The 12,527-nt window shown below is 36.2% G+C and overlaps 2 non-coding genes across 2 annotated transcripts; both read right to left on the reverse strand.

Moving 5' to 3' along the window:
• Positions 1–8,431: 8,431 nt before the first annotated feature.
• LOC121390905 lies at positions 8,432–8,550 on the reverse strand. The gene has a single exon (XR_005960280.1). It is a non-coding gene; the product is annotated as a 5S ribosomal RNA (ribosomal RNA).
• Positions 8,551–11,842: 3,292 nt separating this feature from the next.
• LOC121390906 lies at positions 11,843–11,961 on the reverse strand. The gene has a single exon (XR_005960281.1). It is a non-coding gene; the product is annotated as a 5S ribosomal RNA (ribosomal RNA).
• Positions 11,962–12,527: the final 566 nt, after the last annotated feature.

Genomic DNA, 12,527 nt, shown 5'->3' on the forward strand with positions numbered 1-12,527 from the left:
ATGGCCGTAGACAACAACTGTTGAAAAATAGGGGTATACATACGTAATTTTCCGGAAGTCGATATATGGCCGTAGCTTTTGTTTTGTTTTATTTGTTGGAAAGACAGATCGAATGACTTATCGCCGGTGTTGTTTACATGCAATTTTAGTGAAGTTTTTTTTTAATCCACACAGTGATCTCCCTTGTGTATCGCGTAGAGAAAAAGAGTCCACAAGACCGGCCTCGGTGTTGTCGTGGTTAAGCCACTGGGCATAAGGTTGACAGATACAGGGCTCGGAGTACGGTACCAGCTCGCACCCGAAGTGAGGTTTAATGACTCAATTGGTAGGTGTAACACCACTACAACCCACTTATCTCTGACTAACCACTAACAATTAACAAGTAACTCACTGTCCTGGACAGACAGCCCAGATAGCTGAGGTGTTTGCCCAGGACGGCGTGCTTGAACCTTAATTGGACGTAAGCACGAAAATAAGTAGAAATGAAATGAGTCCCGCTGGTTTTTGCCATATAATTATTGGAATATTGAAATAAATTATTAAGCTTAGTAATGGACAAGGAGGTATTATTTTTATATTTACATTTCGTTTCTAGCCAATGTAACACTCATTTGGCTGAGGAGCGTGGGACGTAGCCCAGTTGTAGACCGCTCGTTTGATGAGCCGTCGGTCTAGGATCGATCCCCTTCGGTGGGCCCATTGGGCTATCTCTCTTACCAGCCAGTGCGTCACGACTGGTATATCAAAAGCCGTGGTATGTGCTATCCTGTCTGTGGGTCGGTGCATATAACAGGTACATTACTAATAACAGAAAAAAAAAATGTAGAGCGCTTTCTAAGACTATGTGTCAGAATTACCAAATGTTTGAGATCCAATAGCCGATGATTAATAAATCAATGTGCTCTAGTGGTGTCGTTGAACAAAACAAACTTTAACTGTTTGGCTGTAACGATATTTGGAGTTCATGTACCTACTAATGATACAGTAATAATGGCTCTGCGCCCGGCCCACACACACACACACGCACGCTGTCACGCCCGGAACACGCGCACACAAACATATTATGGTAGGATGTTAAATGTAGTTAGTAAATTATGCTTTCTTAGGCATCAATATTCCACGATTGTAGAATACATACCAATTTACTAAAAATGTGGCATCACAGGTTATTGTGGAACCGGTTTTTTTTTATGACTTTTAGTATTATTATTTCTTCTTCTTAATATTTTACTTTTTTAAATTACTATTATTATTATTATAATATTTTTTATTTACTATTGAACAATGTACATCCATTAAATAAAATATATTAAAACAATAAACACTCACATACAAGAACCGTTTACTAAGCTACCCTGTTCTATCACACTGATGTATACACTCGTATGTAAAAACAAAGTTCAAAGTAAAAATGTGTTTGGTTTAACGACACCACTAGGGCACATAGATTCATTAATTATCGTCTAATGGATGACCGTCATTTCGTAACTAATTGTGAGATAAAACATGTCGCCTCTCTCTCTCTCTCTCTCTCTCTCTCTCTCTCTCTCTCTCTCTCTCTCTCTCTCTCTCTCTCTCTCTCTCTCTCTCTCTCTCTCTGTGTGTGTGTGTGTGTCTCTCTCTGTCTCTGTCTCTCAATATTAATATTAATATTAATTGAACAACAGCACTATTTACATCCCGTACCTTCAATTGCAATGTCGTGGGACATTGCCTGGGTTTGGGGGTAGCCCGTGTCCAGCCACATCGAACGACCCATCATATCTCAGACGAGCGCTGTATCCACTAAGCGATACGCCGCCTAACTATAATTACAATGACAGATAGATGACGTCACGCAATTGTTTGTCGTTTATTAACGAACTTTGACCTCCACAAAGTCAACAGGGATTTAGTGAAATATATAGAGACTATTTCATGGGATTTTTTTCAAATGGTATATGGAGAGATAGGAAGGTTCCCTTTAGAAATACAAGTATAGGAAGGTTCCCTTTAGAAATACAAGTAATGTTACGAATGGTGTTATTTTGGAGTAAACTGGTTAAAGGCGAAAATAAACTTAGAAGTATTTTATGTAAATTAATGTTTCCTTTAAACAGTGGTGAAAGAAATCAATTTAAATGGTTGAAATTCATAAAAAGTATTTCGATAACACGGGAGTGGGGTACATCTATACCAATCAAAATAATGATTTCAAATTGTATAAACAAGAATTGAAACAAAACCTCTGCAATCAATTTATACAACAGTGATTCTCGGATATTACAAACTCTTCTAGGGGTCAATTTTATACATTATTTAAAACAGAATTTTATTTCGAAACCTATTCGTCGAGATTATCGTACCAAAATAGATGCTTAATAACTAAATTGCGTACGTCAAATTTAAGATTACCAATCGAAACTGGCAGATGGCATAACATTCCTAGAGAAAACAGAATATGCAAACTTTCTAATACTGATATTGGAGATAAGTACCAGTATTTATTCAACTGTAAGAATGAAAACATTGAAAACATTAGAATAAAATATATAAAACAATATATATAAAACGTTTTTAAAATGAAAGGTATGCTGTCATGTAATGCACCATTATTAGAAAAAAACTAGCTATATTTATTAAAACATTATCTAGTCTAGTGAACTGACGTTTCGCCGCACCTTTTAGCCATTTTGTTTGCATATCTTGTGTTCTATGTTAATTGTAGATACTTCTATGTTGACGCCTGTTCTTGTCATGTGTGTTAATTATGTATTTGAAAATGTCCTCTTGTTACACATTATAATGTATCTGAGTATTTTTTTTTTTAATAAATCTTGAAAAATAATTTTAAAAAACCCAACAACCACAAACAAAAAAACAACACCACCAACATATACACCACGCATATAAATACTACCACCCCTCATCCTTAAATTAAATAAGAAAACAATGGGAGTTAAGCTGCTAATTTCACAGTTAACGAGTAGCGTCTATGACTACCCTAGTTGCGCACAAAATTGAGTATTTTGTTTTTCTTTACAGGTACCCGATACATGTTTCAAGCACAAGGAATCTGGACACTGTGATACTAGATGAAATAAAATTTCTTTCAAAACATTGCCCAGATGATTTTTTTTCCAACAACAAACACACTAACACTATCACCAGTGACAGTGATTGCAGGGAAATGTATTCTGTAAATAAGTGTGTGCTCACTTCATTCTTACTCGGAGTGTACTTAAAAAACCACCCCATCCATAATAACAATAATAAAATCATTAAAAGACAAATAATAATAATAATAATAATAATAAAAATAATTATAATTAAAAAAAAAAAAAAAAAAAAGTGTCTACAGCACCCGGTGTTCCCAGGCGGTCACCCATCCAAGTACTAACCGGGCCCGACGTTGCTTAACTTCGGTGATCGGACGAGAACCGGTTTTTTTTTTTTTTTTTTTCTTTTTATTTACAAATTCAACAATTCACATTCAATAAATAAAATATATATTAAAGCAATAAATACGCACACACAAGAACCATTCACTGAACTACTCTGACCTCTCGCGCTCATTCATACTGATTTTATCCATTAATATATATATTATCATCATTTCTTATAAACATTCAAAAAATAAATTAAAAAATAGTAATTTCATTCACTTCTCAAACGTCTGTTTTATAAACACCAGCAATTAAAGTTCTAAACAGGTTTTAATTTTTTTCCATTTGGATCAGTGTCAATTCCTTTTCTTTTTCTTTCCTCGGCTAACCTCCTAATAAACGCTTCATTAGGTCGATCGACCATTCTCAAGATTCTGTATTTTCTGTTTTGAGAGTTATTGGTGTTCAGTGTTCTCCGATTGATCTCTGTCCGTGCGTGGTAAGCGGTCACCCATTGTCTCGGTTCTTTCATTCCCAACATTTGAGCTTCTGTTTTTAACAGGTGAATCAGTGACTCGCTTCACACTAGTATTGTCCGATGTCTTTCCTTCTTCTGTCTTTGTTCCTCTAACATCCTCATTGTCTTTATCTGGCTTGGCATGCTTCACTGACGGGGCTCCTTTAGGGATCGAAATATCTTTTTCAATTACCTCATCGTCCATATTTTCTTCATCAGAACTGTGTTCCTCTCCATTACTTGTATATTCCACATCAGAAACACATTCCTCACTACTTCTACCGTCCTTACAACTACACTGAGAATGTCTCTTGTTACACTCACCACACTTTAACTTTTCACAAAACTGTTTTATATGGCCAGTTTGTTTACAAAAATTGCACACAATATTGGACAAAACTTCATGACATGTGAATCAGATAAACAGTTCCAGCATACTTTTGTTTGACCACTGTGTATTACCTGAAATAACATGGGTCCTTCTGCAGTATCAAACTTCACAGAATATGGCATCGATTGACATTTTCCGGAAATCATCACCCTTACATAACGTGTTCCATCAAAAATGGGAAGTCCAGCATGTTTCCGCCTTTTAATGTCAGATATTACCGCAATCTTGTATTCATTTAGTTCTTGACAATGTCATCATCAGTTACATATGATGGTAAATGCATAAAAGACACCACCACTGTGATCAGAAAACAACATGTATACAGTTAAAATCATGTCCATTGAACGAAAAAAAACCATCGAGTAACCAACCTCGCATTTTCTTCGCAATCAAAAGTCACATCCAGAATGTTAGCATATTTGGGAACAATCGCCAAAACTGTATTCTCACCAGTAATGTCTTCCAAAGCTTTGTAAATGTCATCAAATCTTGTGTTTTAGATTATCCAAAACATCAAAGAAACTGTGCATTCCTTCCTGTACCTCGCACCCAAAATGGGCCTCTATCTCTTATATTGACCGAAGTCGACATCACAAAAGTCAGATTTTTTTAAAAACTAAAAAACCCTGACAATACATAACTTTAAAAAAAAATCAAGTCTCTCGCATTTCAGTAAAAAACAAAACACACATCTCCAAACAATAAAAAAAAAAAAAACCAAGAGCACTCTGAAACACGTCTTATCACAACAAATACACAACCGGAAGTACTAACCGGGCCCGACGTTGCTTAACTTCGGTGATCGGACGAGAACCGGTGCTTTCAACGTGGTATGGCCGTAGACAACAACTGTTGAAAAATAGGGGTATACATACGTAATTTTCCGGAAGTCGATATATGGCCGTAGCTTTTGTTTTGTTTTATTTGTTGGAAAGACAGATCGAATGACTTATCGCCGGTGTTGTTTACATGCAATTTTAGTGAAGTTTTTTTTAATCCACACAGTGATCTCCCTTGTGTATCGCGTAGAGAAAAAGAGCCCACAAGACCGGCCTCGGTGTTGTCGTGGTTAAGCCACTGGGCATAAGGTTGACAGATACAGGGCTCGGAGTACGGTACCAGCTCGCACCCGAAGTGAGGTTTAATGACTCAATTGGTAGGTGTAACACCACTACACCCACTTATCTCTGACTAACCACTAACAATTAACAAGTAACTCACTGTCCTGGACAGACAGCCCAGATAGCTGAGGTGTTTGCCCAGGACGGCGTGCTTGAACCTTAATTGGACGTAAGCACGAAAATAAGTAGAAATGAAATGAGTCCGCTGGTTTTTGCCATATAATTATTGGAATATTGAAATAAATTATTAAGCTTAGTAATGGACAAGGAGGTATTATTTTTATATTTACATTTCGTTTCTAGCCAATGTAACACTCATTTGGCTGAGGAGCGTGGGACGTAGCCCAGTTGTAGACCGCTCGTTTGATGAGCCGTCGGTCTAGGATCGATCCCCTTCGGTGGGCCCATTGGGCTATCTCTCTTACCAGCCAGTGCGTCACGACTGGTATATCAAAAGCCGTGGTATGTGCTATCCTGTCTGTGGGTCGGTGCATATAACAGGTACATTATTAATAACAGAAAAAAAAATGTAGATCGCTTTCTAAGACTATGTGTCATAATTACCAAATGTTTGAGATCCAATAGCCGATGATTAATAAATCAATGTGCTCTAGTGGTGTCGTTGAACAAAACAAACTTTAACTGTTTGGCTGTAACGATATTTGGAGTACCTTGTACCTACTAATGATACAGTAATAATGGCTCTGCGCCCGGCCCACACACACACACACACGCACGCTGTCAGGAACACGCGCACACAAACATATTATGGTAGGATGTTAAATGTAGTTAGTAAATTATGCTTTCTTAGGCATCAATATTCCACGATTGTAGAATACATACCAATTTACTAAAAATGTGGCATCACAGGTTATTGTGGAACCGGTTTTTTTTATGACTTTTAGTATTATTATTTCTTCTTCTTAATATTTTACTTTTTTAAATTACTATTATTATTATTATTAATATTTTTATTTACTATTGAACAATGTACATCCATTAAATAAAAAATATATTAAAACAATAAACACTCACATACAAGAACCGTTTACTAAGCTACCCTGTTCTATCACACTGATGTATACACTCGTATGTAAAAACAAAAGTTCAAAGTAAAAATGTGTTTGGTTTAACGACACCACTAGGGCACATAGATTCATTAATTATCGTCTAATGGATGACCGTCATTTCGTAACTAATTGTGAGATAAAACTCTCTCTCTCTCTCTGTGCTCTCTCTCTCTCTCTCTCTCTCTCTCTCTCTCTCTCTCTCTCTCTCTCTCTCTCTCTCTCTCTCTCTCTCTCTCTCTCTCTCTCTCTCTCTCTCTCTCTGTGTGTGTGTGTGTGTGTCTCTCTCTGTCTCTGTCTCTCAATATTAATATTAATATTAATTGAACAACAGCACTATTTACATCCCGTACCTTCAATTGCAATGTCGTGGGACATTGCCTGGGTTTGGGGGTAGCCCGTGTCCAGCCACATCGAACGACCCATCATATCTCAGACGAGCGCTGTATCCACTAAGCGATACGCCGCCTAACTATAATTACAATGACAGATAGATGACGTCACGCAATTGTTTGTCGTTTATTAACGAACTTTGACCTCCACAAAGTCAACAGGGATTTAGTGAAATATATAGAGACTATTTCATGGGTTTTTTCAAATGGTATATGGAGAGATAGGAAGGTTCCCTTTAGAAATACAAGTAATGTTACGAATGGTGTTATTTTGGAGTAAACTGGTTAAAGGCGAAAATAAACTTAGAAGTATTTTATGTAAATTAATGTTTCCTTTAAACAGTGGTGAAAGAAATCAATTTAAATGGTTGAAATTCATAAAAAGTATTTCGATAACACGGGAGTGGGGTACATCTATACCAATCAAAATAATGATTTCAAATTGTATAAACAAGAATTGAAACAAAACCTCTGCAATCAATTTATACAACAGTGATTCTCGGATATTACAAACTCTTCTAGGGGTCAATTTTATACATTATTTAAAACAGAATTTTATTTCGAAACCTATTCGTCGAGATTATCGTACCAAAATAGATGCTTAATAACTAAATTGCGTACGTCAAATTTAAGATTACCAATCGAAACTGGCAGATGGCATAACATTCCTAGAGAAAACAGAATATGCAAACTTTCTAATACTGATATTGGAGATAAGTACCAGTATTTATTCAACTGTAAGAATGAAAACATTGAAAACATTAGAATAAAATATATAAAACAATATATATAAAACGTTTTTAAAATGAAAGGTATGCTGTCATGTAATGCACCATTATTAGAAAAAAACTAGCTATATTTATTAAAACATTATCTAGTCTAGTGAACTGACGTTTCGCCGCACCTTTTAGCCATTTTGTTTGCATATCTTGTGTTCTATGTTAATTGTAGATACTTCTATGTTGACGCCTGTTCTTGTCATGTGTGTTAATTATGTATTTGAAAATGTCCTCTTGTTACACATTATAATGTATCTGAGTATTTTTTTTTAATAAATCTTGAAAAATAATTTTAAAAAACCCAACAACCACAAACAAAAAACAACAACACCACCAACATATACACCACGCATATAAATACTACCACCCCTCATCCTTAAATTAAATAAGAAAACAATGGGAGTTAAGCTGCTAATTTCACAGTTAACGAGTAGCGTCTATGACTACCCTAGTTGCGCACAAAATTGAGTATTTTGTTTTTCTTTACAGGTACCCGATACATGTTTCAAGCACAAGGAATCTGGACACTGTGATACTAGATGAAATAAAATTTCTTTCAAAACATTGCCCAGATGATTTTTTTTCCAACAACAAACACACTAACACTATCACCAGTGACAGTGATTGCAGGGAAATGTATTCTGTAAATAAGTGTGTGCTCACTTCATTCTTACTCGGAGTGTACTTAAAAAACCACCCCATCCATAATAACAATAATAAAATCATTAAAAGACAAATAATAATAATAATAATAATAATAAAAATAATTATAATTAAAAAAAAAAAAAAAAAAAAAAAGTGTCTACAGCACCCGGTGTTCCCAGGCGGTCACCCATCCAAGTACTAACCGGGCCCGACGTTGCTTAACTTCGGTGATCGGACGAGAACCGGTGCTTTCAACGTGGTATGGCCGTAGACAACAACTGTTGAAAAATAGGGGTATACATACGTAATTTTCCGGAAGTCGATATATGGCCGTAGCTTTTGTTTTGTTTTATTTGTTGGAAAGACAGATCGAATGACTTATCGCCGGTGTTGTTTACATGCAATTTTAGTGAAGTTTTTTTTTAATCCACACAGTGATCTCCCTTGTGTATCGCGTAGAGAAAAAGAGTCCACAAGACCGGCCTCGGTGTTGTCGTGGTTAAGCCACTGGGCATAAGGTTGACAGATACAGGGCTCGGAGTACGGTACCAGCTCGCACCCGAAGTGAGGTTTAATGACTCAATTGGTAGGTGTAACACCACTACACCCACTTATCTCTGACTAACCACTAACAATTAACAAGTAACTCACTGTCCTGGACAGACAGCCCAGATAGCTGAGGTGTTTGCCCAGGACGGCGTGCTTGAACCTTAATTGGACGTAAGCACGAAAATAAGTAGAAATGAAATGAGTCCGCTGGTTTTTGCCATATAATTATTGGAATATTGAAATAAATTATTAAGCTTAGTAATGGACAAGGAGGTATTATTTTTATATTTACATTTCGTTTCTAGCCAATGTAACACTCATTTGGCTGAGGAGCGTGGGACGTAGCCCAGTTGTAGACCGCTCGTTTGATGAGCCGTCGGTCTAGGATCGATCCCCTTCGGTGGGCCCATTGGGCTATCTCTCTTACCAGCCAGTGCGTCACGACTGGTATATCAAAAGCCGTGGTATGTGCTATCCTGTCTGTGGGTCGGTGCATATAACAGGTACATTATTAATAACAGAAAAAAAAATGTAGATCGCTTTCTAAGACTATGTGTCATAATTACCAAATGTTTGAGATCCAATAGCCGATGATTAATAAATCAATGTGCTCTAGTGGTGTCGTTGAACAAAACAAACTTTAACTGTTTGGCTGTAACGATATTTGGAGTTCATGTACCTACTAATGATATAGTAATAATGGCTCTGCGCCCGGCCCACACACACACACACACGCACGCTGTCAGGAACACGCGCACACAAACATATTATGGTAGGATGTTAAATGTAGTTAGTAAATTATGCTTTCTTAGGCATCAATATTCCACGATTGTAGAATACATACCAATTTACTAAAAATGTGGCATCACAGGTTATTGTGGAACCGGTTTTTTTTATGACTTTTAGTATTATTATTTCTTCTTCTTAATATTTTACTTTTTTAAATTACTATTATTATTATTATTAATATTTTTATTTACTATTGAACAATGTACATCCATTAAATAAAATATATTAAAACAATAAACACTCACATACAAGAACCGTTTACTAAGCTACCCTGTTCTATCACACTGATGTATACACTCGTATGTAAAAACAAAAGTTCAAAGTAAAAATGTGTTTGGTTTAACGACACCACTAGGGCACATAGATTCATTAATTATCGTCTAATGGATGACCGTCATTTCGTAACTAATTGTGAGATAAAACATGTCGCCTCTCTCTCTCTCTCTCTCTCTCTCTCTCTCTCTCTCTCTCTCTCTCTCTCTCTCTCTCTCTCTCTCTCTCTCTCTCTCTCTCTCTCTCTCTCTGTGTGTGTGTGTGTGTGTCTCTCTCTCTGTCTCTGTCTCTCAATATTAATATTAATATTAATTGAACAACAGCACTATTTACATCCCGTACCTTCAATTGCAATGTCGTGGGACATTGCCTGGGTTTGGGGGTAGCCCGTGTCCAGCCACATCGAACGACCCATCATATCTCAGACGAGCGCTGTATCCACTAAGCGATACGCCGCCTAACTATAATTACAATGACAGATAGATGACGTCACGCAATTGTTTGTCGTTTATTAACGAACTTTGACCTCCACAAAGTCAACAGGGATTTAGTGAAATATATAGAGACTATTTCATGGGTTTTTTCAAATGGTATATGGAGAGATAGGAAGGTTCCCTTTAGAAATACAAGTAATGTTACGAATGGTGTTATTTTGGAGTAAACTGGTTAAAGGCGAAAATAAACTTAGAAGTATTTTATGTAAATTAATGTTTCCTTTAAACAGTGGTGAAAGAAATCAATTTAAATGGTTGAAATTCATAAAAAGTATTTCGATAACACGGGAGTGGGGTACATCTATACCAATCAAAATAATGATTTCAAATTGTATAAACAAGAATTGAAACAAAACCTCTGCAATCAATTTATACAACAGTGATTCTCGGATATTACAAACTCTTCTAGGGGTCAATTTTATACATTATTTAAAACAGAATTTTATTTCGAAACCTATTCGTCGAGATTATCGTACCAAAATAGATGCTTAATAACTAAATTGCGTACGTCAAATTTAAGATTACCAATCGAAACTGGCAGATGGCATAACATTCCTAGAGAAAACAGAATATGCAAACTTTCTAATACTGATATTGGAGATAAGTACCAGTATTTATTCAACTGTAAGAATGAAAACATTGAAAACATTAGAATAAAATATATAAAACAATATATATAAAACGTTTTTAAAATGAAAGGTATGCTGTCATGTAATGCACCATTATTAGAAAAAAACTAGCTATATTTATTAAAACATTATCTAGTCTAGTGAACTGACGTTTCGCCGCACCTTTTAGCCATTTTGTTTGCATATCTTGTGTTCTATGTTAATTGTAGATACTTCTATGTTGACGCCTGTTCTTGTCATGTGTGTTAATTATGTATTTGAAAATGTCCTCTTGTTACACATTATAATGTATCTGAGTATTTTTTTTTAATAAATCTTGAAAAATAATTTTAAAAAACCCAACAACCACAAACAAAAAAACAACACCACCAACATATACACCACGCATATAAATACTACCACCCCTCATCCTTAAATTAAATAAGAAAACAATGGGAGTTAAGCTGCTAATTTCACAGTTAACGAGTAGCGTCTATGACTACCCTAGTTGCGCACAAAATTGAGTATTTTGTTTTTCTTTACAGGTACCCGATACATGTTTCAAGCACAAGGAATCTGGACACTGTGATACTAGATGAAATAAAATTTCTTTCAAAACATTGCCCAGATGATTTTTTTTCCAACAACAAACACACTAACACTATCACCAGTGACAGTGATTGCAGGGAAATGTATTCTGTAAATAAGTGTGTGCTCACTTCATTCTTACTCGGAGTGTACTTAAAAAACCACCCCATCCATAATAACAATAATAAAATCATTAAAAGAGAAATAATAATAATAATAATAATAATAATAATAATTATAATTAAAAATAAAAAATTAAAAAAGTGTCTACAGCACCCGGTGTTCCCAGGCGGTCACCCATCCAAGTACTAACCGGGCCCGACGTTGCTTAACTTCGGTGATCGGACGAGAACCGGTGCTTTCAACGTGGTATGGCCGTAGACAACAACTGTTGAAAAATAGGGGTATACATACGTAATTTTCCGGAAGTCGATATATGGCCGTAGCTTTTGTTTTGTTTTATTTGTTGGAAAGACAGATCGAATGACTTATCGCCGGTGTTGTTTACATGCAATTTTAGTGAAGTTTTTTTTTAATCCACACAGTGATCTCCCTTGTGTATCGCGTAGAGAAAAAGAGTCCACAAGACCGGCCTCGGTGTTGTCGTGGTTAAGCCACTGGGCATAAGGTTGACAGATACAGGGCTCGGAGTACGGTACCAGCTCGCACCCGAAGTGAGGTTTAATGACTCAATTGGTAGGTGTAACACCACTACACCCACTTATCTCTGACTAACCACTAACAATTAACAAGTAACTCACTGTCCTGGACAGACAGCCCAGATAGCTGAGGTGTTTGCCCAGGACAGCGTGCTTGAACCTTAATTGGACGTAAGCACGAAAATAAGTAGAAATGAAATGAGTCCGCTGGTTTTTGCCATATAATTATTGGAATATTGAAATAAATTATTAAGCTTAGTAATACTTTCGTTTCTAGCCCAATTTCCCCT

Source organism: Gigantopelta aegis, unplaced genomic scaffold (assembly GCF_016097555.1).
Source record: "Gigantopelta aegis isolate Gae_Host unplaced genomic scaffold, Gae_host_genome ctg10624_pilon_pilon, whole genome shotgun sequence".
Taxonomy (NCBI): Eukaryota; Metazoa; Mollusca; class Gastropoda; order Neomphalida; family Peltospiridae; genus Gigantopelta; species Gigantopelta aegis.